Source organism: Sinohyriopsis cumingii, unplaced genomic scaffold, assembly GCF_028554795.1.
Source record: "Sinohyriopsis cumingii isolate HCF-2022 unplaced genomic scaffold, ASM2855479v2 utg000958l, whole genome shotgun sequence".
Lineage (NCBI taxonomy): Eukaryota > Metazoa > Mollusca > Bivalvia > Unionida > Unionidae > Sinohyriopsis > Sinohyriopsis cumingii.
In genome coordinates this window covers 112337-138256 of record NW_028315948.1, presented here as the reverse complement: position 1 = coordinate 138256, position 25920 = coordinate 112337, and the positions used below count along the sequence as shown (strand labels likewise).

The 25920-nt window shown below is 40.8% G+C and overlaps 1 protein-coding gene across 3 annotated transcripts in view; it reads right to left on the bottom strand.

Annotated features, from left to right (window-relative positions):
* Positions 1 to 25920, bottom strand: part of LOC149772936 (protein toll-like) — a 74726-nt gene that overhangs the window by 5842 nt on the left and 42964 nt on the right. Inside the window, exon 1 of one of the 3 annotated variants that reach the window (XM_089947085.1) lies at positions 22951 to 23284. The exons of 1 other annotated variant lie outside the window; for it this stretch is intronic. The gene's annotated coding sequence lies outside the window, so the exon portion shown is untranslated. Of the gene's footprint in view, positions 1 to 21361; positions 21575 to 22950; positions 23285 to 25920 lie in introns of those variants that run through there. One more of the 3 variants, XM_089947083.1, reaches the window with a different exon arrangement.

The following is a 25920-nucleotide window of genomic DNA, read 5'->3' as shown; positions in this document are numbered from 1 at the left end:
TCAAAGATAATATATTTGTTAAGTACTTTGTGATTGGCCTTCTCGAGTTTGCGTAATCTATCTTCGACGTCGCTAAGCAATTCAGCAATATGGCTCCAACGGTTTATCACAGTAGCTTATTGTTTATTAAAAGCGAGGGGTATCCCTTGCTCAGGAAGTGCCTGTCCCCACACTACACAGGACGACCAATTAGAACCCCCATGCAAGGACCAAGACGATTCCCGAAGACGATTTAAATGGAGGTTTTAGGTTACACTTGATTATGAACCTAGTACCATTGGCACATGTGACTAGTGTGCTACTACCCTTCTTCACAATATAGTCTCATCAAGTATTTTCAATTGAGAACATATATATATATATATATATATATATATATATATATATATATATATATATATATATATATATATATATATATATATATAATAAAGGTATACCAATATTTGAAATTATGTAATTACTTCAGTAAAATCCATTCAAGTAAATCACCACATTATGTATTCGGATATTTTTATTTCAACGCAAAAATGTGAACACATTTGTGTCGAAGGTTGCATGTCACTTGATTCACTTTGTTGTATGCATTCTCTTATTAAATATGACACAATGGCTCATCCTTGCAGCAAGAAGGGTTAGGGTTCAGGTTATACACTCAGATCAGCCAGAGGAGTCTACAGGCTGTGTCCTTGGGCAAAGCATTTTTTCTCTGATTGCCTCGTCAGTGAAGAATCCTCGAGTGATGCTGCGCCGTTAAACACCAAATCGAAACAGAAGCAACGTATTCTCTTCTTCTCTAGTTTACATGAGCACAAGATTACTTGATTCTACCATTCTCCCTTACCATAAGGACACATAGCTCTTCCGATAATGTCAATTAAGCTTTTGTTTCCAGAATATGAATCAGAAGATCTTACAGGATTGCCCATTTCTTTCTCTCATTCGGGTATGAAGTTATTACCTTTGGCACATGTGGCAAGCGTGTTTGACGAGCCAAAGATTGCTGTTATTCGACCAATTTCATTAATTTTATCTGAAATGAGCACCGTAACATTGTATTTATTGCATGACGAATATGAATGCTTATATTTGTCTACGCCGCAGACTAATGGGGAACAAACTGAAATTCATTCGGATGGCTTGCTCACTAAGCCTATGACGACAGTGGTCCATAAGGTGTTCTAGATTATAGCGTTCGCGTTGTTGGATATTTTTTGTTTGCGAGACCGAAGTACAACGGGACGAGGAGTGCGTGCACCGTGTACTTCAGGCGAGGCCACCATCATTATTGTTCAGTTTTGTTATATTATATTGTTATGTATATTTGATTTAATTTATATTTGATTTAATTTAATTGTTTGTAAGTTTTAAAATCATTTTATTTTTATTTCATTACATGTTAAGTAATGTAATTTTGTTTACTGGAATTTGATAATTTCCAGAAATTAGTTTGACCTGACTCTTTTCATAAACACCTTATAATAAACACCTTTTACTTAGTTCCCGACCTTGATCCACAAATCACTGAGAAAAGTAAACAACTTTCTATTTTCATTTTATTCTTGGAATAAAATGATTGGTTATCAAGTTCATACGTTACATTATATATGTAAACAGCCATTATTTTGTAATTCTGGGTTTTCCGAAATTGCGCATTAATTAGATTTAATAGTGATGTTTCCAGAGATATTTCTCTGTTGGGCCTTTACACTGGAAAGTGTTTGTTTGTGACCAGTTTGGAGTTACATTTTAAATTTTATTCAAATTATTTGGATTCTAAAAGCTTAATTATTTTTCCTGGAAATATTTGAGTGCTCATACAGAATTCTTGGACAAAGACATTTCTTGAAATTTTATTCGGAAATTCAAACACCGGAATATTGTATGTGAAATAACAAAGAACTGTAGACATAACAGCACAATACTTTCTACAGTATACGTCATCGCCTTCCATTTTGTAATTTTCATCGGGACTCGAACTTGAATTCATTAGAACATTTGATTATTAGGACTTCTAAAATTTAATTCGTGGATTATTCTTGGATTATTTTTGGATTTGATTCTTAAAACTGTAAGTTCTTAGTTTTTCATTTTTACATTATTTTTCCTGGGAAATAAATTATTTGTTAAATTTTTCAAAGTTTGTTGTTTTCACTCTTTCTTTGTTACTGTTTATTAAAGCCTAAACATGTAACATAAGAATATACTGATGACTTGAAAACTATATCTTTTCTCATTACTATTTCAGAATAGAAAATTATACATATTAACATAAATGTTATTTTAATGAAGAATACAGAACAAATCTTCGAGCGTATCGGAAATGAATAAGCCCCTAATAGTAAGAACAGTGTATCGGTTCTTGTCCGAGTTTGTTCATATTAAATCAAAACATTATAATATTAAATGATCAACACTTGATGTAATTTAATAAATAACAATAATAATCACCAATAAAGAAAAAAACTGCGGTGTTTTTGTCCGTGTACAGGTATATGTACACTGCTCACCTTCGAGTTAAAAGTACAGCATGTATATTTTCATTCTGGATCAATGTATAAACGGATGTATCTAGACTGATACAGTATGCATCATCCAAGATAAGTAGTTTTACTTATTTTGAAGTTATATTGAAACTGAAAGTGCAATTATTGATAAAAAGTACCGCTGAAAAGACGTCTAAAATTCAGTGTGGGGCACATTCTGTGTTGTCTGTTTGTTTTTTTAATTTGACCAAGATGGTACTCGTTGCTTTTAATTGAGGCGGCGCTCTCATTTAACGTTGATATGCAGAAATTCGTCTTGCTGAAGTAACACGTTATATGGCTATATAAATCCCTAAATTAGCGCCACCTCCATTCACTGTTAATTCTGATACAAGCTTTTATCACATCTTATGACGAAGGAAGCACATTTTGCACCACTATTTATAAGTTGGGCACAATAGCCTTAGTCGGGGTACACGATGGTGTTTGAGCATTTTTCATATTTCTTTCAAATGCTAATTTTATATTTCTTTTCCGGATTTTAATTATCTCATTGAGATAGATTAGCCTCACAGGAACATTGTCTTTAGAGGGCTAATTGGCAGCAATAGTGACATAGCTGAGCCAATTCGCGTGTCCTAGATGAAAATCATTCATGAAAATACTGCGTGTTTTCATTCACTGTCTAAACAAAGGTCTGATAAAAACTGTGTCAATTTCTTAAGGAGGTCAATTTGATAACCAATCCATCGAATCATCTGCATTGTCAACGAGCAATTTCATCGCGTCCACATTAGGGATGGCCGTCATTTTAAAATTACCGTCAAAAGTGGTTCATTTTTTTACGGTGAACGTGCCGGATTAAGTAGCAACGGTCTTACTGGGTCACGTGTTTGCCTGACATCATCCAAAATGTGCTTCAGTAAATTACAAATTTACTGGATGATCATACCACGCAACAGATTTGAGTAGAAAGTCAAGAAATGGGTGTAGAAATAGTGCCTGATATGGATATATTAAAATAAAGAGCACATTAGTCATGTGATAAACCCGTATATGCATGTAAAACGTTTCTTCGAGGGAAGATGACTTCATGTACTTCATGTATTCTCTTACTAATTTTATCAATAGTAATAACCAGTCTAAGTGATTCTGTTTGAATTAGTCCTGCTCAAATGTGAGTTACATGCAATTAGAATAAATAAAGTTTATCATATCGCACCAACAAACCTTGGTGCGAAGATGTATTCAACATAGGAATTCAAATAATATTTGCCACACTGATATGATTTCCGTAAAATCATACAAATCCCTGAAACACAAAGTCTTCAAAATATTTTATTGTCCTTTCTCGAACCGCTGCTATTTAGGGAGGCGTCCGAATATACACGACGTAATACAAAACGATTATTAACCCAAACGATGGAATGATGACTTCAAATTCCAAATAAGGTCATATTACATTAAATGATTTGAAAAACAAAAATGAAAGATGATTGCTGATTTCAAATGACTTGGTATTTACTGAACTGATTTGAAGACCAAAGCGGAATAATGAAAATTCCATATTCTCCCAACTCATTTCATGCTACGTCATTTGATTAACATAATTTTGGCGGTGACGGATGTCCATTGTTAGTAGTGAATGGGGATACCCTAGCGTCAATGGGAATTAGCATTACAAAACCCCCTGGGACACTCTAGCGTCAATGGAAAATTAACATGGAGAAAAATCGTGGGACAATCTAGCGTCAAGGGAAATTAACATGGAGAAAAATCGTGGGACGGTTTAGCGTCAAAGGAATTTAAACAGGGTGGGACTTTATAGCGTCAAGGGAAATTGAACATGGGATTTTTTTTTTTTAAATTTTTTTAAAAAAGGGGTAGGCAATTGAAAGGCTATCTCTTTTCGAGAAATATGGCTGGCCCTGAAAAGGGCCTTTGGGTTTTCTTCTTCTTCTGCTTCTAGTTTCTTCTTTTTCTCCACCAAGTTCTTATTTTATCTCCAACACTCTTTCTCTTCTTTTCTTTCTTTTTTTTCTCCTGCTCTTCTTTCTTCTTCTCTTCCTCCTCTTCTTTCTTCCTCTTTTCATTTTCTTCTTCTTTTTCAATTTTTTCATTCCATGCTCTCATCCTTATCCTTTCCTCTTCATCCTCCTTCTCCTCCTTTATTTCTTTCAACAGATCACTGATGATTACCTTCAGTTTTCGTAAATTGTTTATCTCCATCTTCACTCGATGGGGACTATAAGAATAGTGATCCTCGTTTAGGTTAACCAACATTTGCTCTATCATTCCTAAATTGTCGAGGACGCTTTGCAATTTTTCCATTTTGCCCATTTGGTTAGAAGCCATCTTCTTTTTTTATTCTTTGCAGAATGGTTTGAACGACGAATACTGTGGGTTCTTATACGAAAAGCGCGGACGTGAAGGAAAACATCCCCCCTACTTTTTCATTTCATATAATAAAACCCAAACTATACTCTCCACATACGCTAAGAAACAATAAACAAAATCCATAATCTACTATCTACACAATCGTACGTGAGCGCTTACAAAACCCTAACTATACTCTTCACCTACGCTAAGAAACAATAAAGAAACCCATAATCTACTATTCACACAAACATACCTTAGCTCTTACAAGCACCAACACACAAACACATACCCTCACACTATCTTAAAAAAGAGTTAGTGTTTATATTCACACTACTCTACCTACACATTGGCAAATTGATGGTTATTTCTTTTCTAGAGTATTGGGTAGCCCTGAAAAGGGCTGTTTTTTTGTTTGGAACTTCATGGACACCTGGTTAATGGTGGCACCTTCCAGGCCTGGCGCCGCATACACATCTTATCCCCCAGTTACTTTTTACCTTTTGGGGGGAGAGAGCAGAGGCAGGATATGTCGCTTCAGAATCCCAATTTTCGCTCTCTGGGATTCTGAAATTTCTTCTTCTTCTCTCCTTTTCCTCCTCCTCCTCTTCTTTGTATCTTCTCTCCTCCTTTTTGTATCTTCTTTCCTCCTTTTCTTTGTATCTTCTCTCCTCCTCTTTGTATCTTCTTTCCTCTTCTTCTTTATATCTTCTCTCCTCCTCTTCTTTGTTTCTTCTTTCCTCCTCCTCTCTTATCCTTCCCTCCTCCACAATGGCTTCCGCGGCCAGTTCATTTAATATGCGCCTGGCATATTCCAGATGCACATGAAGTTCCAACAGTTTCTACAGTCTCGTGTTCATTTTTGGTGTTGATCAATCAACAAGGGTAGCTGGACTGCCGAACGAGTTTCAATTTACAGTGAAAGCGCGGACGTGAACGAAAACATCCCCTAAAAACATAAAGTTGATCTTACCTAGATCATGACCATAAAACAACGCGCCGACCTAAAAGAAACACTCACTCACTTTTTTATGCTACCCATCACTATTTTAAAATTTTTTATAAATCACTTCAATAGACTATCCACATACGCAAAGCAATCCAATCTAACTCCAAATATACACCTCAAACACCAAAAAAAGACATCATTTTAATCTACTATCCATACCAACTTACTTAACCACTTACAAACACAAACACACAAACACATACCCTCACATTTTTTTAAAAAAGAGTTAGTGTTTATTTTCACACTACTCTACCTACACACATTGGCAAATTGATTGTTATTTCTTTTCTAGAGTATTGGGTAGCCCTGAAAAGGGCTGTTTTTTTTTTGTTTGCTATGGCATTCTTTTTAGTTTCTAAGAATGCGATGTCCTCTGAGGATAGACTTTCTGGCGATAGGTCTGCTTCTTCGGAAAGAGAAGAAGAACTCTTTGGTGTCGATACGACAATCGACAAAGCCTCTGTCAGCTTCAGGTTGCTGCTGCTGCTCTTGTTGTTGTTGTTGCTGCTGTCTCTGAAGTATGTACTTCTCTGTCCATTCTTCTTTTTCCCTGTTCATTTCTTCTCTGAAGAGCTCTTCTATCAGGTCTTCAGTGATTTTTAACATTCTCACATTCTCTATTTCTTCTGGCTTCGGTATCAGACTGTGTCTGATCCTATGCAAATACACGTAGGCTTCGTTGAGTTTAGCTAGTTTGGAGCACATCTTCTTAGGAGGATGAGTCGACAATGGATGGTTAGACTGGAAACAACCCGGTTCTTAAAGTCAAAGCGCGGACGTGAAGGAAAACATCCCCCACACGGTTTTTGAGTCGCAACGTTTAGTGAGTGTCATGAGAGGGATAGTAAGAAATGAAAGAGCATCAATCCAACATTCTTATAGCTAAACAAAAGACAAAGGCATTTTTTTCAAAACACAACATTTTTTATTCAAAAATCACTTAACACTAGACAACAACTCTAACATTTTTAACAATAATCCAACAATATAACATCAAACAATTTTTTTCAAAACACAACATTTTTTATTCAAAAATCACTTAACACTAAACAACAACAACTCTAACATTTTTTAACAATAATCCAACACTAAAAGTTTCTCCACTAGGTAAAGAGGGATAACAGTCTTCCATGGTTTCTAGTAATCTAGGATGACTTCTCTCAAACTGTTGATTTCTATGGTATTATCGAATTCTGTATACAGGATGACGTTCACCGTTTCATCAGGGTCTCGGTCTTTAAACTGAATTTCCACACGAATCTGGCCGGATTTTATAGGGTGGAAATGTCCCTCGTCGCTGCCTTGGTCTGGAGTGAAATCGAAAGCCCACAAAGCGTAGCCTCCTGCATAATCCTCGTACGTAATACCGTGACTGGTATTGGTTCCTAACTGTCCGGTGGCTTCGTACAGGGACAAGAACGATCTCAAGTAATTCTTCTTGGTAAAGTCAGGTTCGAAAGGTCGGGTACACAAGGTCTTGCCATCGCGACTGACTTCGATTTTGGACACGCCAAAGTGTTGAAAGTAGAAAGGATTTTTTTCGGCAGCTCCGTCGAAGGCTGTATTCTCGACGATACCAACGATCAAACGTTTGGGTAACTGTCCTTGGAACAGATGATCTTCGATCATGGATCGCTGTCCCTTGGGAATGGTGAAGGTTTTCACTTCCACGCGTCGTATGGGATACTTGGCAGTCGTTCTGCTCAACGTCTGACTGATGTCGTTTCCCACTTTAGGTAACACTTCCACACGGCGTACGTAGAGTCTGGCTTCTAGGATTTTGGTTTTGTAACCGTCACTATCAGCCATCAAATGGAAAGCGGCACTGCTACGATTCAGTCTCAGGCGGACATCCACCCCGTTCAGCAAATACTTTTCTTGCAACCACATGTCCAAATGCAAACGATCCATCAGTTCTAAACTTGTGTCGGCTCCCGTGATTCTCTTTCTTCGTTCTACAAATCCATCATTGTTGTCTTTCTTTTCATCAGTTTCCAATATTTCAAACTTGGTAGGTTCGTCAGCTTCCCATACCACACAGGCATTGAGATGAGTGTTCTTGGCGTCTATTCCGTACGTCAAGAGATTTTCCAGGTAGGCACGATAAGGGTAAGTATCCATGCTGCCACTGACCAGTTTGTTATTCAAGTACAAGTCCACTCCACTGAACAAGGAATGCATGAAATTGTTGACGGGAGCTACTGCTTCATCGTCTATAGCACCTCCAGTCTTATCTAGAATTTTGACTTTCAGGTACAAGTAACTGCTATTCAGATCGATGTAATCTTCGGGCTGTCCTTTGATTTCAAACTCGATGGGAGCGGAATCGGTCAGTGAGGAGACGGGGTGAAATTCCACCCACTGGGATTCTTGCATCGCCATCATCGTGGGGGGCATGGCAAACAGGTCCAGTTCCGTCTTGGAACAAGCGCAAGATTCTCGGTGTATCATTTTTTTTGTCTCTTTTCTCAATAATCGAAAACGTCTAAGTCTCGAACGGTTCTTCTTTTCTTGGCCTTTCTAGCTTGAAGTCTGGTGAAAGGGTGTTTTCTTCGTCGTCTCTTTCTGCCTTGTCCTTGCTGAATGCCTGACTCGGTAGCGTGCAGGGCATTTATAGGTGTCTCTCGTTGGCCTAAAATGTCTTTGCCCGTTTGCAGCAAGACATTTTTGCCTGCCCTCACGAAGGCTTCTTTAGGGTTTTGTTTGTCGATGATGACATTTTGGAGAAATTCTTTGCCTTGCGTCAGTGCCGCATCTTTCAAGGCGTGCAATCCGCGTGTCACCATCGGTTTCAACACCGGGGCCACCGAACGAAAGGCCGATTTTAACATATCTCCTAAACCGTGTCCTCGCTGTCGAGCAACCCCTCGGTACACTGGATACATGACTTAAGAGTCGTGAGAGAACCGTTTTCGAAAATGGAGTTTCACCGTGACTTTTCCTTTGGTGAATGAAATATTTTGTCCCAAATCTCCTTTTATAGCAATGTTGACCGTGTCCAAATACGACTTGCTGACCGGCAAATAGTGAGGATGGACAAATTCGCGGTGGACGTGGTAAGTGTTTCCACCTTCCTCGTCAGTGTTCGTGGCAGAATCCACTTTGAAAGGAATGACACGCAGTAACGGTACGGAGGTGTGTCCCACCACGTTGTACTCCACCACATCGGAATACACGAACATCAAATTCAGTCCTTGGTTCAGTTCTACCGGGGCACGAAATAACTTGCTAAAAGACTCGTTGTCGTAAACGATGGGTAATTCGTTTTTCTTGATCATGGTCTTTCTCATGTCCATATCTCCGCCCAACATGTCAAACAATTCAGGACAAAATAAAATGGACAGGATTTTACTCCGTTCAAATTTCATCAAGAAGCGACGAGCTGCTTTGTGGTACTCCATGGTGACATTTTTGTTGACATGCTCCAAAGCTTTCAGAAACACGACATTAAACCTGGAGGTTATGGTGCTGACCAAATGTTGACCACTAAAATAATAGCCTGGGGGAATGAACAAGTGATAGGTGGTGTACTTTTGTGTACGGGTTTTCTTGTCATATTTGACATTGCTATCCATCCACTGTTGCATTTGCTCGTCATGAACTTCCATATCAAAAAAATTTTGATTGGGAAGGACATTGAGGACTTGGGTCGGGTGAATCATTTCTACTAAAGCCACTTCCCAATGGGCTTCGTGATCTAACTGGATGGCCTGAGGTAATTTGGCCGTGTAACAGCACAACGTGTTCTTGGGAAACACCTCCATGGAACTGTCACTGGGTAAAGTTAAGTAAAATTGGTTTTGGTGACTCATAATTCCAGAGTTCTGTGGCTGTCCGAGGGGTTACTGGACGTCAGAGGCGTGTCTCCGTCTAAAATGGGGTTCTGGTTGTGATTGAAGTGGTGACTGGCACTGGCACTGGACACAAGGTTCCCGGGGTTCCCGTTCGAGGTGAATTTCAGGGAGGGATTAGGAAGCAGGTAACCGATGCAACTGCTCAATAAAATGGTCCACAATTGTTTGTCTCCTTGTTGCAAACTCAAATTGGCGATGCCTGCCCCGATGACACAATACACCACGAAGATTTGGCAGAAAAAGACGATTTGCGTTTTAGTCACACGTTCTCCACACCACACCCACAAGGGTTGTTTTTGTAAATCTTGCACAGAAGAACTAGGTGAAGGAGGAGTGGTCGACGTAGCTGCGTCTGCTGTGTGAAAGGGCATGATGGTCACTTCTTTTTATAGTCGATGACTTGCGAAGCGTCGATCCAAGAATCAAAACTGGGTGGATATCCTTTCCAACGTACTTTGACTTCTCTGACACGTCGTTTGCCCACTTTACGGGTTCTGCGTTCGAGAATGCTTTCGATGTCGTACACGTCGTCTTCTTTTTTGGTCACACGTTGTAACTCGGGCAAATAAAACGTTCCTTTGAGCACTTCTCCGTTCATGTCTTCCAATTTATAGACGGCAGGATGACGGCCATGCACTCGTCCAGTGACGCGAAACAATTCGGTCGTCCAGTTAGGTAAGTAACCTTTGTCGAAAGTGCGTTTGGTTTTGCCAATTCGAACCCAATCTCCTACGGCCAACTCTCCACTTTTCTTGGGGACAGCCCTCGTCGGGGACGTACCAAACAGGCGCTCAAACACCAACACTTCGTTGTCGGGAGTCACGTCTTGCGGGGCACGTCCGATGCTTCGATGGTAAGATTGGTTGTACGCTTGCACCAGGTGCGGTAAGATGTCGATGTACTTCAGAGTGTGGTGATGCGTAAAATATTTCCACATGCGTTCTTTCAAAGTGCGTTGAAAACGTTCCACGATGCTGGCTTTGGTTTCGGGATTCTCGGTGGTAAAAAAATGAATGTCACGGCAATAGGTGTCGAAGACGAGGAGGATGTCTGAGCGGGGGATATCGGTTCTTGTTTCACTTCTGTCTTCACTTCTGTCTTCACTTTCTTTTTCTCTTGTGATGAAGAAGGGGTGGCCATCATCTTTTTAATCCATCCAATTCTGGAGGTAGGTGGTGTTGTTAACTTGCGTACTTTTTCTGGAGGAGTTTGAAACCCTTCTTCTTCTTCTTTTTCTGTCTTGGTCACTGGTACTGGTCGTACTGGTACTGGTACTGGTACTGGTGATGGTGCTGGACTTTTCATCAAGGTCTTAAAATCTTTCAGAGTGGGTAGAGCTGTTTCGTCTCAAGCTTTCTGGTGAAAGAGTTGCAGTCGTTGCAAGAGTTGACCGTACTTTTGCGATTTTTCTGTTTCGGACAAATCTTGGCGATCCATCAAGGACTGCAATTCGTGTTGTAACTGGGACATCTCGCTCAAATGGGGATTGGGAGGTAAATGCGGGGTGCGTTGTTCTTGCCACCGATGGTATTCCATCCATCGTTTGTAAGGCACTAAAGCTAGTTTTCGTCCTTCCATGGGGTTGTCAGGGGTCAATTCTGAGATCTTGGGACTTCCGAGGGCCTTTTTATGTTGCTCCCACCAGTCCTCCCAACATGGTTCCCAAGACTCCTTTCAGTATGGGACCTAACAAGAGAGGCAAAATGCCTCCACGTTGGACCAACATCTTCTTTTTTTGACGAATGGGAATTTTCTTTCGAACCATTTGGCGAAGAACGTGACGATGTTTGCTTAAGCATTGTTTCTGGTGTTTGGACAAAGGGATCGTGCCTTTCAAAACGTTCAAACAACATTCGCACACGGTATCGATGACCTCTTTGGAGGCCGATTGAATGAGTTTTTTTCGTAGGGGTGGAGAAGCTTTGCACAGGACAGATAACATGTCCCCATGTTTGGCTAAACGTGGTGGCAGTCCTCTCCTTTTCTTTCCTTGGGGTTTTCTGGAGGGTGACATCTTTGAGTCTTCAGGAGCACCAAAAAAACACGGATACCCTACTTGGTCACAGGCCTTTTTTATACTGGAACGCGTCGCCACTGATTGTCTTGACGTCGTATCAGTTTGAGGACAGGCATGACACGTCGTGCAGGGGTACGCAACGGACTAAATCGAGCCAGTTCTTGCTTGGACAAATCCAGTAAACTTTGTAACATGCCCGATCTTTCATGGACTTTGATTTTGGGAGAAGGTACTTTGTGAGCAGCAGCCACTGCCACTAAATTGGAGGGTCCTGCCACTGGGGAAGTTCTTTTGGGGGTCATTAACGGAGAAGTTCTTGGTGTGATCAACGTCTCCAAGTACTCTTCAGTTCCTGGTGTCATCAACGGAGAAGTGGATAAACGTGAGGATGCCGGAGACGCAGTCACTGTCGTGGCAGATCGTGGTTTGCGAGTGTAAGGTTGCGTCCTGGCCGAAGTGCCTCTCTTGCGACTAGTTTTCTTCTGTGGACTTTTCTTTTTCTGGGGACTTTTTCTCTGTTTCTTTTTCTGGGGGCTTCTTTTCTTTTTCCGGGGTTGTGGTGTCTGGTCAGAGGAGGGTCCTGCCACTGGAGAAGTTCTCCTTGGGGACCTGGTCTTTTTCTTCTTGGGGCTTCGTTGGACTTTTGTCTTGGGGATAACTTTGGGGGCATTAGGACCCCATCTTAAGAGTGAGCGAATGATGACCCCTCCTAGAGTACCGCTCCCTCCAGGTTTCAAAATGATTTGTTTTTTGGTTTGAGTGTCGATGCGGGGATCGGCCAGTTGGACCAAAGCGACTTTGTTTCAATCGAAAATGCGTTTGGTTTGATGAGGAATCTGAATGATTCCTTGGAGTAATTGACGTGCCGTCACCGTGAACCATCGTAAGACTTCTTTGAGACTAGCTTCTAAGACACGAGCTCGTGTTTGTGGATCTTTTTCTCGACTGATGCCATACAAGGCACGAATCAATTTGACGGGAAGATGCGACTGAAGGGATGTCATGTTCACACTGTGTGAGACAGACGAAAAAGGGTCTGAGGTTTTTATAGATTTTTTTATGGGGAGTGAAATGAAGTCGAGGACGGAGACGTGTACAGGACAGGCCCTCCGTCTTGGCACCAGTGGTGAAACAAGTGGGTACGAAATCGCAAATCCTCGGGAGTCGTAGGTTTCAAATCGACGAGTAAATAGGCGTGTGGCGTTTGAGTGGCATCTTCGTACGCCTGAGTCAGCCAAGGCGTTCCTAACTGTTTGGCTAAGACTTGCACTTGCGATTTATCTCGAGGGCTTTTAAACAAGACCACGTAATGCGCATTGAGACTGATGGTGCGATGGGCTTTACTTTGTTGAAACAAATTTTGGGTGATGTAAACGACACTGGCATTACGGTGATGCCCTTTGCGCGTGAACCACAGTTTAATTTCTTCTTCGTCTTCTCCTAACATGTCGTCGAAAATGACCAAATGGGTTTGACGGGAGTCAGAGACGATGCCGTCGTCTTCTTTAGGAATGCCTTCCACAAACACGATGGAATCGCCTTGACTTTCTCGCAAGAGGTTGTACGCCGATTGCCACTCTTTGTAACACCACACGATCCGTTGAGGTGGCCGATCGATCAAATGATGTTTATGTTCGATCAAACGTTTGACGAATTCGGTTTTGCCTGAACCGCTAGGTCCAGCAATGAGCATGTTAAAGAGATGGCGAAGATACAAAGCCTCCTAACTGGCACGATCTAAGTGTTCGTCGATGACTTTGACAGTAGAGGAAGAGGGAGCAGAGACAGCAGAGGTAGCCATGGTGTGAGAAATGTCACTTGTGACACGAAAACAAACAAGACAAGAGTTTATATACTTTTTCAGAACACGTTTATTGAATGTTTTTTTCAAACATGAATACGAAAGACAAAAATACATAAAAGCCAAAGGCTTAAGGACAAGAATAAAAGGCACATGATAACCATGAACGTGGAATAAAAACAAGTGTCTGTACAACAACCACATGTTTTGGGTAAAGTTCTAACCAGTTCTATAGTAGGGGGTAAGGTCACACAAGTGTCCTCCCGAAAGGGTCTTTCAGGCCTGTCCACGACAGTCCCGTCCTGGGTGACGGGTTCTTCTGGCACCGTCACTAACACGGGTTGAAAAGTAACTTTTTTCCTTGAATAACTCTCGTGCATACTGGGCCACCTCTTGTGTCCAAGCCTCAAAACCCTGGTCTCGGTGATGTCCAACATTTGACTCCTAACCAATCTGGTTTCTTCTTCGTCAACGACATGGTAAGTTACTTCAATGAACAATGAACTATCGATCTTGCCTAGGGTTCCTTTTTATATACAGACCAATACCGGCGTGACCCTACGGTAAGGTGAAGTGATTGGGAAGTCGAACTCGCTTCTGGTATACAATTTGATAGACTTTTTCCAAGGGTCGACTGACGATGTGATGAGTGGGTAAACGTACAATCTTGTTCGGTTGATAGGTGGTCACTTTAAAGTTTCCATCCTCTCCCGATTGCAAGGCTTCTTTCAATACCCTAAAGTTGACCACTCGACTGGTACGATGATTCAGAGTCAGTCCTTTCACTTTGCACGTCGTGTGCACTTCTCCTTGTTTGTCCCGGTATTCGTAGCCGTAATTTTTGGGGCCGCCACTGACGAAACTTAGAATCTTGTCGTCGGGATGCTCGTCTGTCCAGGCTCCTAAACGGTCTCCTTCGATGTCAGGGTGATGTTGACTCGGGTGATGGATGTAAATGCAACTGTCCGTGTCAAAGTACAGGACGCGTTCTTCTAACAGTTCTTAAGCTTCGTACAATTTTAAGCGAGCATGAGCTGTCACGTAAGCCGCAATGATGACATCTCCAAAAGGGTCGTCTTGTACAAAGTCCAGATCTTCTTCGTAATTGACCAAGATCAAATCCTCTCGAACGACGTCCACGTGTTTCATGTATTTGGTTTTGTCGTGAATCATCTGGAAGTAGCGGGAAGGTTCGGTCAAATATTCCGTCTTGGGTAAACACGGTCGTTGTGCCATTTCACCCCACAAGCAATTTAACATCACTTTGGCAAACGATCGCCTGCCTTCGTTTTTTTCGATGTGGTCTAAAGAGATGCCTTCTTGTTCGTAGTATTTCTCTTTGAATTGTATTTGGTCTTCGGGAGTGTGACACCAGGAAGGATAGCCGCTGGCTTCTTGTTTCAGTTTCAAAAAGGCATCCACGTAGTCGGCGAAAATGCCTTTCTGAGTAGGGTCACCCTTGTGGTACTGTTGTGTCTTGGGAAAGTGGCAAATTTCGTACACTTCTAACAGTTGGTATCCCATGTCCAGAGCTTTGAACAATTCCACGCTGACCCAGGTTTCCGTCAAGGCACGTTCTTCCTGGCTGTGATGGCAAGGTTGGTCCTGGTTGCACGTTTCGGCACAAGTACGGCACAAGGGAAACATCAGTTTGCCTTGACAATGGTGAGGTAAGACGGGATGGTATAGGTTCGTGGGAGGCAAAACTTTGCACTTGATCAAGCCTTCGTATTGTCGAATGTTTTTCAGGTCGATGTGTTCCGTCAGCAATTGCGGGTGCCCTGCAGGAAAGCGACAATATTTGCACACGTAGGGATACAGCGAACACACGTCCAAGTATTTGATTTCTTCTCCTTTCTCTTCGTCGGCTTGGTACAGCAAACAGGTGGCATTGGTCCTTCCTCCGTACAAACTATCCCTCGGGTTCAACGGGTCCATGAACTGGTAACTTTCCACGAGGCGTTTAAACTCGGGATCGGTTTTCATACGGTGATCGTACTCGTGTTCCCACATTTCCACCACTTGGTATCCTTCCTGTTCTAACTTTAGGCGCCACTGACAAGTGTCCTGGTACAAGTCTTCCATGGTTCGTTGTAAAAACTGATTTTTAGTGTCACGGTCAGGGCAACAGACGGGACATCCATGAAATAAGCAACCGTTAAACTCGTACACGATCTTGGGGTTTTCTAAGTCCCAGCCATCGACCGAATACGTTCCGATGGTCTTTTCACCCCCTCCGTTGCGGGCATGCTGAATCCATTTGTCTTCCTTGTCGCACAAGTAATGTAACCAGCGTAGGGCTTTGACCGAGTATTGACGTTTGACAAAGTGGGTCGTTTGAGGACTGATGACAGCCACGGTGTTTTCAGGCATGAATCGTTGTCGATACACTAAGGAACACGCTTTGGCAATGGTGCAAGCTTCTTTCAAAGGATCGACCCCTCCGTGTTCCATGAACAGTTCTCGAAATTTTCCACAGCAACGCCGTAAAATGTCCACGTCGGAACGACAATACTTTAGCATTTCTTCCTGAAAGTCGAAAGGGTCCGAGGCGTGAGCTTGGTACCAAGCGTAGAAAGCTTCTCGTTGTTCGGTACGCATGTTGTCGGGGTCGTAATAGTGAGCCTCAGGTAAATGGGGTAGAACGGCATGTTGATTGGCTTCCGTATTGAAAAAGTGAGGAAAGTACCCTTTAGCCATTTCTGTCATTCCAAACGTTTTAGGCATTCGACTCAAAGGCATGGCCAAATAGCTCATCGAATCTTTAAACTGTACTTGCCCCACTTGCATGAAAATGATTTTGGCTCCGTTCAAAGTCACTTTAGGACGCTCGGTGCCTTGTTCCGTATAGTACCTCAAAAGAAACTGTCCATCGTATCCGGAGAAATTGTGAGCCATCACCGTGGCATGACGATGACAATCTCCGTAACGTTCGATGTCCTCTTGGCTCCACGTCTTGTCGATGGGGTCTAAGACCCATCGGGCAAAATCGGCTAACGTGTTCGGTCCCCGAAAGATTTTTTCACGCCCTCCAGGAATCTTGCTGCAGTGAGGGCAATGACTGAAGATAGGTTCTTGAATGCACTTCTCGCACGCTCGATGAGCCACGCAGAAATTAGGAATGTGAATGCCAGTCTCTTGCATGCATTCGAAATCGAAAAAGATGAAATTGCCTTTCTTCTTGTGACCGTCCTCTTTCTCTGGTGGGGGTTGGTATTTTTGCACGTAGCATTGGTGTTCCAAGTCCACGATGTGGTGACAAATGTGACATTTTTTCTTTCCTGAACATACGTGTGCCTTGGTACTATTGGTACGTATGCCTTGTCTACACGCAGGGCACAATCTCAGCAGTTGACAAGCGCATTTCTTCTGTGAACCTTGTGTTTTCAAGTGTTGTTGGTAACAGGTAGGGGTGACAAACGTGCGCAGACAAGTTGAACAAGGCACTGGTTCTTCGCTCAGACAGGGTGGAGAGGCCAAACATCCTGAGCATTTCCATCCACAATGTTTGTGTTGCTCTCGATTGTTATAACCATAGTCACATTTCTCACAATAATAACCGTATGCCAGGAATCCAGTGATACTGGTAATGGTATCGAAATGGTCATCGTGATAATAGACATGAATGTATTTTCCGTCCTTAAAATCTTGGCCTCGAAACAACAGAGTTCCACGCATTTCTTGAGGGTGCACTTTCAAGGTGTAGCGTGGAGCTAGGGCATCTTGCAATTTTTGCATCTCAGGAATGCCACAGGGTGTGTCTTTGGACAGTCCGGCTTGTTGTAACAGGAGTTCTGCTTCATTTCGTTGTTTGGCTCGGTCGGATTGTTGAATAGTTTTCCAGGTTCTTTTCCATTCTACCGTGTCGTTCTTGTTGGCATAGGTTCGTCCCACCACAATGGCACGGGCTAAACACATCTGGTCTTGAGGGTTCTTAATTCGGACGAGACTTGTTTTGGTGTTGCGAAGGTCGTCCACCAATAACATCTTTTTGCGTCCAGTCCCTTGAGGAGGAGAGACGTGAGCCATTTTCAGTGTGGCTTTACCATCGGTGATGTCAAACTGGTCATTAGATTGTTGTACGTGTTGAATCTTGTCCATGACTTTGGAAGGGGTTAGTTCTGCGGGTCTGCTAAACTCGATCCAAACAGGGGATTTCAAACGTCGTGATCTATGGATAGTGTAAAGCGATCGTCTTCTTTGGGTTGACATTGTCGCTTGAGTGAGGTGAGCAAAGAATCCCACATCTCGGTGATAAACCCTTCTGCTTTCTCCAAGGGTACGTCGGCCTTGAAATCTTTAAACTTCACCGTGTAGGTGTAAGCCGTGGTTCTAAATTTTCTAGAGGAGCGCTTTTCCGTCTCTCGAATGGAATAGTACTTTTCAGGGTTGACTAAGGGTGGTGAACTTGGTTTAGAGGGTTCGGATTCTGGTTCACTCATGTCCTCTTCAAATTCACTGGCATGAATTTGTGCCAAGATTTCAGCTCTGGTACGAGGCGATAGATCACGTTTCTGCCTCTTACTTTCTTCTTCTTCTTTCTTCTCGAATGAATAGGATCGTTTCATCTTGAGTGCAAAACGTCAAATGACTCAAGTTCAAACACCATAGACTAATTTATAGTCATGGCAAACCAGCGTATATAAAAAGGGTGTGTCTTGTCCTTTCACTATTCATTTCACTCTCAAACCGAGCACAACGATGGAAGAGACTACCCAGATGGAACGTTTCGTCAGAGCTTTGCGAGGGGTCATTAGAAAATTCTCTTCAGACCAGCCGACGGACTACTCTCCTTCCTTTCGAGATAAGAGTCAGGATACTTGCTATATCTGTCAGAAGAAACGGCATTGGTCTTCAGAGTGTCCAGACCGTCAAAAAAGAAAAAAACAGGGGCTAAAAAAGACAAAAGTCAAGATACCTGTTATTATTGTAAAGAAAAAGGACATTGGTCTCCAGATTGCCCAAAAAAGAAACAAGAGGAGTCAGAAGAAAAGAAGGATTCTTCAGAAGAAGAGAGGGATTCTTCGGAAGAAGAGAGGGATTCTTCGAAAGAAGAGAGGGATTCTTCAGAGGAAGAAGAGGAAGAAAGAAGACAATTCTATTTAAAAGAGGCAAAGAAACAGGAGAAGAAAAGAAGAAGGGAAGAAAATGAGGAAAAAACGGTGAAGAAATTCAAAAAACAGTGAGACTAAACAAGGAGAAAGAAGAAGTCAATGAACTTTTAATTAAATTGTTCTGTGGTGAATTGTGAATTGGATTGTAAAAAATGGATAAAAGAATACATGAATGATATAAGGTAAGTGTCTTTGAGTTTTGATTTTAAAATAAGAAGCTACACTCACGCACTCATACACAGACACGTACTATAAGGGTAAAATGGGTGGGGTTTATTTTTGAGTTATTGGCAAATTGAAATTGTATTTCTTTTCGAGAAATGTGGGTGGCCCTGAAAAGGGCCTTTTTTCTTTATGGTGTAGGAGTGAGTTTAACCAATCAACTTTAACTGCCTTAAGCCTTTGCCACGGCCAAGGCCTACTTCTGACGATTGGGTTGAAATCACTAAGGGTGGTACGACAGGCTTAGTCACAGGGTTGGCGTGTTTAGCTCGGGAAGGTCGTATTCTTTTCGGTCGTGATAAAGAAGTCTGATACATTTGTTTCAGACTTCTTAACTCCGCTAAAATGTCCAACAGTACCGTAGCCGTTTGATTTTCACCCTCTTGTTTCTTTGCTGCTACTTCTTCTTGCTGTTGTTGCTGTTGTTTTTTTCTTACCTCTTCTTGTTGCTGTTGCTGTTGCTGTAGGAGAAAAGCTTGTTCCGCTTCCTTTTGTCGTTGCATAAATTTCTCCAATTCTTCTTTCTGTCTCTGTCTAAAATTCTCCACTTGCGGTAATGAAGAAGGTAACGAAGGTTCCGGAACAAATTCTTGCGAGGTAAGAAAATCCACAAAATCCCAATGTACCTCTTCTGAAAGTAAGTCCGGGTTCCCTTGGGCAGTCTCCCCTGCTGGTGCACCCCAATGGATCGTTTTCTGAGTTTCCGTCATGTTGAATCACTGTCGCATAGATTGACTGCACACAAGCGCTAACGAATCTATATAGACCACGTGACGTCACAGACTGCTCTCTTCGGATTGGATGCGAGCTGACTGAATTTTGAAACGCGTGTTCGGATTGGTGAATGAATTAAATCCGTTTCAATCCTTCCTGTACCTATAAATAAGCGCAGTTCACTGCATTGATTCACCTATTCTCGTCGCTTCAAGATGTGGACCACAGTTGAGTCATCCACCCTTGTGTCTTCCATGATGTTTAGGACGGACATGCTCATGTATGTCAGGTCCAAGTGGACTGTTGTTGATAGGACAAATACTAGTCAATGGATGAGGAGAGTTTACATAGAAAGACAAGGATGTCTGAAGAGGGTACTTGTGTATGGACCGGCAGTTAGAAGGAGTTTAAGAAGAAGAAGAAGATGTGACAGATGCCATCTATGTTAATATTAATATTAACATAAACCCAAAGGCCCTTTTCAGGGCCAGCCATATTTCTCGAAAAGAGATAGCCTTTCAATTGCCTACCCCTTTTTTAAAAAAATTTATAAAAAAAAATCCCATGTTCAATTTCCCTTGACGCTATAAAGTCCCACCCTGTTTAAATTCCTTTGACGCTAAACCGTCCCACGATTTTTCTCCATGTTAATTTCCCTTGACGCTAGATTGTCCCACGATTTTTCTCCATGTTAATTTTCCATTGACGCTGGAGTGTCCCAGGGGGTTTTGTAATGCTAATTCCCATTGACGCTAGGGTATCCCCATTCACTACTATTGTTGCTTACACTTCATGATCGTGTGCTGTTCCTATGGTTTTGATTTAATGTTCAAGCATTGACAATTTAATAAACTCGTATGGGTGGTGTGTAAATTCATTTCTTCAAATATAAAAAAAAACGGATGCCTCGAGCACTCGAAACTGAATCCAATGTCCCAAGCTCTTTTAATTAAAAATAATTCATCCACACTTCTACAACCTGCATTGGTACTGGAGCTGCGCAAATTTATAAGCTGTTGATAATACCTATTCAGTTAACTTCAATTACTTATCTATGAAGTAGTGTCTATGAAGCTATTTATTCAAAGAATTGTGCAGTTATGTCAAACTTATACGCTAGTACATACGACACTTGAAGAGTGTGTGCGTGTTTGTGTCTGTGTGTGTGTGATTTGGATTTTTAACGTAGCTCTTACAATTGTTCAGTCATATCGCTAAGATGTCTGCAGTGTGGCAGTTTATAGTGATGTCTAGCACTGGGGCATCATGCCACAGACATGTAACATGATGTCCCACCCAGTCACAATATCCCGACACCAGGCCGACCAGTCCTAACACTAACCTCTTAATGTTGATCGCCAAGCGAGGCAGCTCTTAGTACCATTTTTATAAGTCTTTGGTAGGACTCGGCCGGGGATCGAACCCACGACCTCCCGCATCCGAGGCGGACGCTCTAACCACTAGGCCAGCGGAGCGGTTGGGTACTTGAAGTAATAGAATATAGTTTTTACAGCTGTTACTGTTATGAGAAAACGCATATTACGCAGATAAATACGCATGTGACCAAGTTACCATAAAACCCCAAGCGACCATGATGCTAGCGGCAAGCAATGAAGACAAAAAGATGGCAATGAATAAAATATATAAACATATATAGATGGACACAACATGCAACATAGTATTCTCACAGTTACATATTCTTTCTAGTTTGATCTTTCCCACAAATTTGGGATAAAAAAATACATTATTATTTCAACGTGATAACTACCTTGTCATTTCGTTTCCACATCCCAGAAGTCGGAAGTCCAAAGTAGTTTCTTTCATAAAATATTGTAATTTACAACCAACTCTCTTCCTCGCAACAGCGGCAAAGAAAGTATCAACGTCTAAGGGCACGATCAAACCTACCAACCTACTAGCAGCTAGCTGGTTTTCTTCTATTTGCGTTTATCAAGGACGAGTGTTTGTTTCCGAGTATGAGAAATGTAGCAAACTATTGATTTTAAGAATGAGCCACTTAAAGGACTCATTGTGTCTTTTTCATAAACGGCATTAACAATGCATCGTCACGCGCTGATCATGAGGTAAACTCCCTCTACTTTCTTTTTCCCCGTCTTAGTGAATTTAACAAACTTATGGCCCTGAATAAATTGGCCTCAACTGTTGTTTCCATAAAGTACGTGTCCTCACAGGTTACAGTCTACGCATGTGTAAGTGATAACGAATTTGTAATTGCATTACAAAATGTTTTTATTATTTGATGTGGTTCATACTCCTTCAACTTCTTCGCCTCCTCTTTTTCATCATCATCGTCTTCTTCACAACGGTAGCTTTTCGATATACATTTAATAGCTCTCAAAGTCCTTTTTAATCAGTACTTAAAGACGCCCTTGAAATTTGTTAAAGTAACTACATATTTGTATTTTACAGAACGGAACGGAACCAAAATCGAGGTTATTTTATTTCTTAAAAGTGTTATTTACTATTCATCTATAAAGAGCATTTTCTATGTGCTCCCAATCTGAGTTATAACTGAATATTGATGTCTGAATGCTTATTCGATAGCAATTGCATAACATTAAAGATCATTTTAGGAATTTCATACTTTACATTAAATATTTGTAAGTATTCTGTTCCGCTCCACAAAACACAATTACTCTGAGGAATATTGATATTCAGTGTAAGTGAACGCCACAATGTACAACGAGGCGTTCGAACCCCGGCCAAGTCATACCAAAGACTTATAAAAATGGTACTAGCAGGTGCCTCGTTTGTCGCTGAACATTAAGAGGTTAGCGTTAGGACTGGTAGGCCTGGTGTCAGGATAATGTGACTGGGTGGGACACGATGCTACATGTCTTCGGTATGATACCCCATTGCTAGTCATCACTGTAAACTGTTACACTGCTGACATCTTAGCGATATAACTGAAAAATTGTTAAAACTACGTAAAACATCCAAACCACACACACACACACAAACGCAGGTACAACGAGCGGTTTTCATGTTAGTGTTCGCACCACTATACACTTTGTTTCTCTACACCCAACATAACAAATAGTTTATAAGTGTTAATACATTTTCCATGGAAATTATGTGATTCAGTTCTGTTCCAATGTTCATTGGTAGTTTGCGGAGCGGAACGGAATCATTTTAACAATAACATCTACGTCATGATATATTTATGTAAATGCATGTCTGATGCTCTGTCTGTATGAATTTGGAACAAATGATCAGTGGTACAAGTAGATTTTAACTCTTACAGATACTGTAAACCACCCACCCTAATCTAGTCTTAGCAGTACGGCCGTACCGGCAATAAATTACCGGACAACCCGGGTCTGTAAGAAAGATTACCAGTATTGTCAGTAGCATCCCGTGGGGCGGTGGCTCTCTCTTGGTTTCGTACACAACCAGGTATAGACGTCTGGCACTTCCAGTCAGCAAAATACCAATATCCAGGGAATACTGTTATTGAGGTGAACGAAACCAGTTTATACAGTGACAGTAAAGTTCTGTTATTTATGACAGCATGTATGTCTGTCAATTTATATAAACCGCCCTGGTTATAAAAATCGTTTAACTGTTGTACAAAAAATAAAAAACTTTCTAATTTCCATCCGTTACCTCAAACTATAAGTATCATCAACACCAATATTAAATTCACACAGTCAGTACGAAGCCTACTCTTTACAGCATCCTCTCATTACACCAACATGTCATGAACTTGCAAGGCTTCATATCCCTAGCTGAGACGTATGAGCTCCATTTGCAATTGACCTTAAGCGAGATGATAGATCGTTCCGCCTACCAAATCCCGTGACATGACGCCCTGCTAACATGCGGTATTTGGCAAAGAATATGTTTGTTTCAGCTTCAGTGAAATGTTTATTGAAATGATTTGTATAATTCTTAAAAATGTAAAATTTCAAAATTACAAAAATTATATTGCAGTAGACAATATTTATATTGGTAGTTCAAGTTCAAATAATAATCCAAATGTATTAATTCAGTAAATAATAAAAATCAATTTTAAAACTGCTCGAGAACTTATTCATGTACAAGGAAATTCACTCCAAAAGATGCTAATGTATTTAGCATATAATCTTATCCTTATTAATCTTATCTGGTTTATGTTCATGCTGCCTTGGAAGTAAATGAATTAAAACTTAATAACAAAATCGTAATTAATTACTGTTTAGAAGTATACTGTTGGAGATAATCATTTTAAAGTTCTACAATGTTCGTCAAATGGAATTTTGATTAATGATGTATGTTAATGTAAACATGCAAATGCATGCTTAATATATGGGACGATATTTATCTGAAAACATTGTTTTTGTATTTTTTTATATTATAGTTTTCTATCCCCACCCCTCCTTCAGCCCATTGAGAAAGCAGAGTCACTCAAGTATTTGAAACATTGAGACCATAAATCATTGCTTTTGGGACAAGCCAACATTAAAGTGTAAATTTTCAAACTTTAAAATAACGCAGTCAAGGGTTCAGTGCTTCCTATACAAGAAAAATAATATACATCAAAGCCCGAAAATTGGGGGGTTCTCCAACCATATTCTAGAATCGTTTATTTTTATATATATTTTTAAATTTCAATTTTTTTCTTCAAGCCATCGACGGGACATGTTTTTCTTTATACTTTTATGCAAACAAACATGTTATAATAGACATCAATTGTTTCTATATTCAGCTGATCGTACACTCTACCACATAAAAGTCTTTATCCATCTAAGTTTTGTCTATGTTTCTGGAAAGGAATATTCTAATTCCTCCATTTAGAAGATCTGGATATCGATAGTCAGAATTACATGGCTCACAGTGAATTCTTTTTTTACCCTTATTAATGGATAAATCACCAAATCATTTCAAAAACTTTAAATACTTATCATAATCAATTCATTATTGCCACAAGCAACTTGTCGGAGGAAAATTTGCTAACAATTCCTGCTTCATGCTTACACATGTCTTCTGACAGAATTCGTAATTTAAAGTACTTTGGGTAATGTCAATACGTGTTATATAATATTACGACTTTAGACCGATTCTGAAACAAAAATACTAACTGTCCGTGACTTAGCTATTGCGTCACAGTCACGTTCGCGGTTAATTCAAAGAGAACCTTGCCGCGGTGGTTTGAAACTCTGTTTGTTTTCCCATCAGCCAGTGATGTCACTGTTCGGCTTAGGCTTAGAGACCGGAAAACCCGACATTATAGCATAGCAGTTTTCAAAGAGACCACCGGTATCCAATCAGAACAAAGATAGTCAAATTTTGGGCGTGTTCCTCAAGGAGCTAGACATTATCATGTTACATTCCTTTTGGAATAATCAGTACAGGTTTTCATTTGACTAAAGAAACACCATGTACTCCGAGAGCAAATGGTGCACTCGTAAAAACAAAACAGAAGAAGTTCTAGGAAATTCGGACGAGATTTCGAACAAAGGCTTCTGAGGTAAGATATCTTAGCCGTATCTGTCTCACTTTCCTAACTAGGTGTTGTACGATTTATACCTTATTATGTGCATTTAAAATTTAGTAGAAATTTAAAATTTATATATATATATAGCTGAATTATCAACATGTCGTAATTTAGCGTATAGCGAATTAATAATATTCAAGATAAATATATGTAGTTGTTAGGATAGAATCGAAGTGGATCGTGTAATCTGCTACGATGTTGCATCGTGGTGCATAACTGAATTTAATAGTGAGTAGTGATAGAACTTGTACTTGTTTGTATTTGAATATATAGTTGTGGATTATTTAGAGTTAGGCATTGTTGGCCTTGTGCACGTATCATTAGGCACTTTTATATCTGTATGTGTCTTTTATAATTTGTAAGGTAGGAAATGTGTAGGAATGGTGTTGATCTTGATAGTTTACTATATCAAGAAGTAGGGACATGTGTGTATGTATCAGAAGCCGTGATATTATTGTTGTTGTTATAGCCTTTATTAGAGAACCAGCGTGTTTGGAATATTTGGATGTGGGTCTATGAGTTGACATAATGCTTTAATTTCCATTATGCTGATGAAAGGTCCGTGAGAGTGTATTAATTCTTGTGGCATTGAGTAGGGAGACAAAATTGTACGTTCCTTCTAATCCACAAGAAGCTTTCCGGGTGCGATAGGACGCCACCCGAAGATTAGAGAGAGGAGAAGACGGAGAGGGCACCTGAGAATATGCAGTTGTGTGAAGGAACAGGGCCGAGAGAATAGGCAGTTGTGCGAAGACGCAGGGCCGGAGAACGGAAACAAGGGTACCGGAGGTACGGAACCGGGATTCAAGGCGGAAGTTGCAGATGAGTAT